This window comes from Coturnix japonica, chromosome 10, assembly GCF_001577835.2.
Source record: "Coturnix japonica isolate 7356 chromosome 10, Coturnix japonica 2.1, whole genome shotgun sequence".
NCBI classification, from domain to species: Eukaryota; Metazoa; Chordata; class Aves; order Galliformes; family Phasianidae; genus Coturnix; species Coturnix japonica.
This window is the reverse complement of record NC_029525.1, coordinates 12,299,845-12,307,171: the sequence shown is the minus strand read 5'-3', so window position 1 is coordinate 12,307,171 and position 7,327 is coordinate 12,299,845. Positions and strand designations below refer to the sequence as shown.

The following is a 7,327-nucleotide window of genomic DNA, read 5'->3' as shown; positions in this document are numbered from 1 at the left end:
GGCTAGTATATTGATTTAAAAATAAAGAAATAAATGCTTGAAAGAAAGGACAGGTTAATCAGGACCGTGATTTCATGTCTTATCTGAAAGATAGCTCCATGTTGGGCACTGGTTCAATAGAAACTATCAAGGAAGAGCATTACATTAATTACTAGTTCTTTACAACATCTGGGTTTTCTTAGAGGCCTGTTTGTCTTCCAGATACAAACTCTACTGGTTCATAAGAAAACATGAGATCATACTCTTAATGACTTGCATATACTGGTTTACCAGTCTTAATCAAAACTGGATTTCCTTTAACTGTATTGTCTTGCCAAAAACTGAATTAGGTGTATGGTTCTCAGAAAATATCTTTGGGAACTTGAGAAGAGATGCTGTATTTTATTGCTTGACACAAACAACACAACTGACCACAATACTTCATGATGACCACAGCGTAGTTAGTGCAGGTGAGGTCATGTGGAATAGTACTTTGCATGTACTTTAAAGTGATGAAAATGCATGCATATGCACTATAGAAGAGGATGCTTCCCTACAGACCTTTCCTGTTGTGCAGAGTTCTCCATGTCTGCACATTATCCGTCCTAGTGTTTTTTCATCGCTTTATTAGGCTGCTAAACTCTACAGCAAAGTAATAGCAAGAAAAATACTATTCTATATATACACATACCTCTACCTATTAATTATCAGAGAAGAGTCACTGAAGTTTAAGCTAGTTTTCTCTCTGAGTGCTGGGAGAGCTCATATGTATACAGCTGATGCATAGTGGAAGCTGGCAGAAATATTTGCTTTCTGAGTGACCTTCCTAACTAATGAGCAGTTGCGAGTTACAGTCACAGAATAGATAAATCAGGAGACAGTTGCAGAAAAAACTTAGAAAATGATAGTAGAACATAGGGACATCAATCTTTCTACTTTGGCTTTAATATCTCAAGGCTGCTGATCCGGGCTGGAGACAGGAAATCCCTGGTGCCAGATATAAAATGAGTAAGGCCAACTCTTGGGATGGCTGGGTGATTGCAGGTAGAAAACTCCCAAGCATCAAGTCCTCCTCGTTCCTTGTTTCTTATGTCCCTTGTTTCTAATGCATTCTTCTTATGACCTCTTTCTCCTGCCACATTTTAGCACTTTTTCTAACGCCTATAGCAGTAATGTGGAATTTTGTATGTTTATTTAAATCAGGAGAAATGTTGATGAATCTCCTTGTGTTGGTTGGTCAAATATTAATGAAGGTAGAAGTTCAAGACAGGACAGGCTCCATTTTTGGTACGTAAGACAGTTAAATCAGAAGAGCAGTGCTTTCTTCTGTCTTCAATCATGATTCTTATTAACCAGCTTCAGAAGGCAGAGTACAACTGGTCCTTTGCTGTTCTCTGGCTCTTTGCCTTATCTAGCCAGCAGGACTACTGGTGAATGTCAGCAGTACTGCAGATCACTTTATTTCCTTAAAAATATCGTAGTGATAATGCTGTTTGTCTTTCCCTGATAACATTTGAATCCATTAGCCAGCTGCAAACAAATGTGGGAGAGAGGGTAAGTCTTACTGAGATTCTAAAAGTGTTGTGAAAACTGGTTTTAGGGTAGAGCAGAGAGACCCAGTGCACATTGCCACTGGTGTGAGGAAGGCAGAGCTCAGCTGGTATGTGTCCTGTGTGCAGCAGTGTGTTATCTGGCCAGTTGGCATACTAGTGTTGGTCAACCTATGTATTGTTCTGGACTTGCTCCAGTGCTGTGGTGTTCATGGAGGGCTTGGCTGAGGAATTGGGGCTGTTGCAGACTCATGAAGTGAGTTAGATGAAGTCGTAGGAACTCAGGCTTTGCTCGTCCCGTTTCCTGTGAAACTTTAAAAAAAATCTTGTTTAGAAAATGCTGCTAAAACGACTTGACAGCAATCATTTATGAAACTAATGGGCTGTTTGAGGCTGAGCTCTCCCCCAGATCCAATGGCTGTGAGCCAGAAACTCTTGCATTTTTCATAAGGTGCCTACAGTAGTGGCTCTTACATCTTTGTGCTTTGGTTTTGCTGTCTGTAGAAATGGGAATAATAAATCATAGCTCTACAGCGAGGTGTTTTAAGATTGTTCTGTTTTCTCTTGTGTAAGTCAATATTGTGAACTGATCAGTGTAATTTGTGATTATTTTTTAGTTACTTCAAGCCCAGCCTCTATGAAGGCCAGATAACTTGAAGCAAGGAGCTTTGTTTACCACTCCAGATTGTTCTTTCAGTACATGAGAGTGAAAGACTGGGAGAAGTAACCCATTCAAGGCCTTGCATGTGATTCTGTGAAATCTGCCCTCACATTAAACATGGTGCCAGGCAAGTGTCTCCCTTGTTCCTCCAAAGAGATACCAGCAGAGAGCATAGGCTCCCATCAGCTGAGCTCCTGCCATCTGACTTAGCTCAATACTCCTTAAACTGACCCAGACTTTCCTGGAGGAAATGATTAAGGAATGCTGAACTGAATAAAGGAAGAAAAAATGAGGGAGGAACTTTCCAAGGGCACGTTGGAAATCTAGGCCAGGATTTACATAGAGCCTGATGCACTGGGTTTTGATACAATTGGTATTTGTCATCTGTGTCACAGGAGGTTTTCTGTTTTACAGATTAGCACTGTGGTTTTAATGATTACTGGCAACCCTGTGCAACACATGGGTCTGAGGAAGCCGGGCAGCCAGGTGGTTAAAAAGCATCCTAAAATGATGCTAGATGTATGAACAGACTAGCTCCAATTTTTCATTTGTCAGCTGTCTAGACCTTGTTGAGCTGCATCTAAAGAATGAAGTCAAAATATTTCTCACCGTAATGGAGTAGCTGTAAATGGTGCCATAAATATCTAAGCAAACTTGGGAATCACCAGTGCTTGGCTGCAGCTTGCATATGGGGTATGACATATTGCCATTCAGGAGAGTGTAATTGAGATCATTTTCTGTGAGAAAACACAACTTTAGTTAAATGGATCTCTTTCGGGAAATCAAAGAAGTTTACAACAGTTCGCCTTGACAATGTATTGTATTGGCACCAATCCTTTAAGAAAAAAAGATTAAATTTTATGTTACTTCTATTTCCTTTTCATCTTCCCCTCCCTCCTCCCACATCACTTAAGGATTAGTAACACAGAATATGTCATTTGTTTTGAATACGTGTTTTTGAGGTAGAGAGTCGTGGTAGCTGTACATACTAATTTGATGAAATCTGGAGCTGTGACTAGCTCTCTTAAGCCTCTGCATGATTGCAAATAATGAAAGTAAGGCTTTCTTACCTGACTTTGTGTATGAAATTCTCTGGTGCAATTTGCTTCCCTGTCAATTTGACTGACCACTGGTAAATAACCTGAATTGTGGGCTTGTGCCAGTCTGTGTCAGAACTGTTTCACCTGTCTTGTACAGGCTGTAAATCCAAGAGCTGCATTTCCTGGGCACCAGGGTAAAAGGTGTAGAAGAGAATACAATGCTTTTATTTATGGCATTGCCCAAAGACTGTCAACAGGGAAATAATACTTCCTTCTTATAAACACTGTTACGCTGTAAGAGAAGTCAACATGACTTCTGCTCTCAGCCTCAGTGGGAGTAGGACTGGATCCAGAAAAGTATATCATGTATTTCTTCTTTTTACCTTTGCTCACACAGCCTGCTGAGATACAACTGAGAAGGCTTTTGATTGTCTCATGCTGATGTATGTTATTTGCAGAAACTTAAATAGCTCCAATTATTATTACAATTATTATGGCAGGGCCTCCAGACCCCAATTAAGATTTTGGGCCATCATGGTTTGACATTGTGTAACTATAAAAAGAAACATTGCTCTCTGAATTCATGACTCCCTGAAGTTGTGTGCATACAGTGCATGAAGAACAAGTCTTTTGTCATAGAACAGTTCAGCACTTCTTACTTCAATGCATAATTATTAATGGAATTAGTGTCTCCATGCAAAGCAGTTTCTTTGTTGACTTCCTCTTAGAACTTTTCCATTTCTTTCTATGCCAAAATGACCTTTTGGTCAACGTGAATTTTTGAACTCTAGGGAAATCTGCCTGTGCCTTTCTGTTGTTTAAATCATTCTTTCTCCTCCACATCTCTCTTTGGATTTTGTTCTGCTGCAGCATATTCTCAATGCACAAGTCAGGAAGAATGAGAGGGGAAAAATGCCTTTGCAATTTGAGATTTATCAAAAGCTTTTCATTCTGGGATGATGGCAGGGAAATTGCATCATCTGTATATCTGTCTGGGGAAGAGAAAGCAGACTGGGAAAGGTTTCTGTAGAATGATGGATTCTGGTGTCAGTATCTGTTCCAAAAAAAACCCCAAAAAGTACATGTGGAGATACAGAAGAATTAAAAAATATGCATGGATATAAGGGACTACTTTTTGGCAGCCGTAGCTGAGGTGATAGTTAGGCCAGCATTGTTTCTGTTGTCTTTGAAAATTCAGATAGATATATCCAATTGATCTCAAGAGGGAAATCAAAAGGAAAGCCTACCTTTGTTCTTGAATTGGTCTTCAATTACAGCTCAGTATTGATTTCATGAAATTATTAGGCCAGACTCATGTCTGGTTTAAAAAGCTTTAAAAAGTTAAGATTTCATGGAATTCCCTGATCTCTCTCTTTTTGAGGATCTGGCTCACTGCTGTTCTCGCTGTTTTCGTAGCCATGGCATCTAAATTCCTGGCCAAGCTGCGGTTCTGGTACTGAATGTAATGCAGATACAAAGGCTTTCTGTGAGAAACTGGAAAACTTAGAAAACGTTCTCGGTTGACACAGTGGTCGCTGTTTGGCTTCTGGTCAAACCTAACGGAGGTGCAATCGGATCTTGTGTGCATTGCTTGTGTGTGGATGTGACTCTTCTTCTTTTATTATTATTATTTATTGTAGTCAAATGAAACAAACAAACAAAGAAAATGCTGATTGGTTTTCAGATGATCTTATGATTTCCATATGCTATATATGCAAAATCCAACTCTTTAAACTGTAAGTTCCAGGATATTGGAGACCAGCTCTCACCATAGGCAGCACAGCAGTTACTTGGGGCAGAAGGTTGCTGGGAAAGCTGCCCTGGCCTCCTGCTCCTATTCTCTGTGTTGATGAGAACAGCCAGCCTGGCCTTTTAGCTGTGCTCTCACCAGCTCTGCCTCTTCTCTGTTAGCCTGCTTAAGCACCACAGTATGATTCTGAATGATCTAGTAAGAGACATTCCATCAGCTCTGGCCAAAAGTCCATCAACTATTAATGAAATATGCAGCTTGATTTCAACCAACTTGACTCGTATTTACTCACTTGCAATGGCTACACACTGATGTATGCAAGCTGTGTCTTTCACTTTGGTCCTGGAGGTGGCTATAGCTACAGTGTCTTTAAAACGTTCACAGAATGACAATGTTACGATTTTACCTATAGCTTTTGTAATATAGAAGAAATTGTGGTGATGTAGGAGGGAACTTTTGACAGCTGGACTAGAGGATTTTAGTGGTCTTTTCAACCTTAATGATTCTGACTTCCCAGTGCACACACAGACTGCCATTAATGAATTAAAGAAAAAAAAGCATTAGTGTGGCAGCTCAATAATCTTTTACTGAAGGAGGTGTCTTTCATTCATTCTCAAATCCCTGGTAGATTGATGTCAGAGATAAGATATGTATGGGTTTGATCCAGTATGCCATTTCCTGCATTCCTGAGATAGATTATCACTCGTCCTTAGATGGTTTCCAATCTCTTCCCACTCCAGGCTGCACATCTCTGCTTGTTCTCCTTCACTGTGTCTGGTTTTTGTCTTACTCTTGAAGCCTCTGTGCCATGTCTGGCTAGCAGAAAACCCAGCCAACCAGAAGATAGTGAATAGTTATCTGCCAGCTGAGTGCATTGAAATGTCTGAGTGCTGGTTCCACTGAGGTCAGCAGTAGGACCCAGTCTGAGATGTGATCAGTCTTTCTCTTTAGAACAGAGGTGCTGAAGCAACCTAGTTAAGCATCTAACTTTAAGGTGCCAAACAGAGGGCAGAGCAAATACCACCTGCACTGCTGTAAGCCCATTAGACCTTACTAAAGGGCTGCTAATTCTCCCAGAGCATAGAAATCTGTGCCTACTCTTTTCTTTTGAGTCCCACTACAAAACTGTTTCTCCGGCCTGGACTTGATTCAGGAGCCTCAGTGGTGGTTGGCTGCAGCTTTTCCCCAGTAGCTCATGAAGTTACAGCCTTTGTTGTACAGAGGATTCCCCAGATATATCTCCTGCTCCTCATAGGTGTGCAGTGAGCTGCAGCAGGGCTTTCTGTGGGTTCAGTGTTCTGCCCTTATGCAGAACGGGGTCTACTTTTGAATAAGACATATTGAAATAAAAATCGAAGAAATAAGGCAGGTTTCCACTGTCCTCTCCACTTAATCTTTCAAGAAATGTTGTAAATCTTTAACTGGAAAAGGCTAGCAGCAGGCATTGCTGCATGGGGAAAATGAGGTGTAGAGCTATTTTTAAACACACTGAAATAGCACCAGACAGATTCCATTTATAGGAACTTGTACTTGTCTTCTTCTGTGCCTTGAAAAGGATAATGATCTCTGTGAAGTAATGATCCTCTTGTCATAAACAGAATCCAAGTGCTGAACCTGGTGCCTAATATTTCTATTAGGTTTTTTGGTCTGACTTCCATCATTTACTTTCCCCCCAATCCTTTAAGCAAAAGCAATGCGGCAACTTTTTTCCATACACTCATATTTTTCTTCTTCATTATAAGAAAATTAGAAGCTAGGGAAAAGCTGCTTGTGGTGCTAAATGGTTACTAGCTAACAAAGCTGCAAAAGCCATACATGGTGGGTTTTTTCCCATAAATCAGCTGTGGAGGGAATTAGGTGGCAAGAGATGGAAGGCAGTGTTTAATCAACTCCTGTAGGAAATCATTTAGCTGAACACCTCATTCCATTGCTGGCTCATTCTTCATTCCCAATGGCCACTTGCCACTAGACCATTAACATATCTCCAGAGGCTTTCTGAATGCAGTGAGAAAGCATGGAAGCGATGAAATATCTGCATGCAATGCAGGCAAGAAACAACAACACAACAAAAAAGACTGAAGGATTTGATTATCTTTTGGTGGGGGTTTTTTTTGGTTCACTTTTTCTACTTCCTTCTTTATGCTCTCCCTCTCTCTAGATTAGAATATACGTTGTTAAAAGACCAGTGACCTGCCATCTCTCCCTTCTACCAATAAAAGAGACAGAAGATTTAGTAGTAACATGAGCTAGATAAGATTTTTTTTTTTATTAGATTTACTGTATGTTCTCATTTATGGTTTGTCGATTTCGTGGCCTTTTGCACAATCTACCATTGCAATCCAATTAT

At 40.3% G+C, this 7,327-nt stretch overlaps 1 long non-coding RNA gene across 1 annotated transcript in view; it reads left to right on the top strand.

Moving 5' to 3' along the window:
- LOC116653917 overlaps positions 1–7,327 on the top strand; it is a 51,810-nt gene continuing 44,483 nt past the window's right edge. Inside the window, exon 1 of the long non-coding RNA XR_004308553.1 lies at positions 1–1,533. This is a non-coding gene — a long non-coding RNA (uncharacterized LOC116653917). The remainder of the gene's footprint in view (positions 1,534–7,327) is intronic.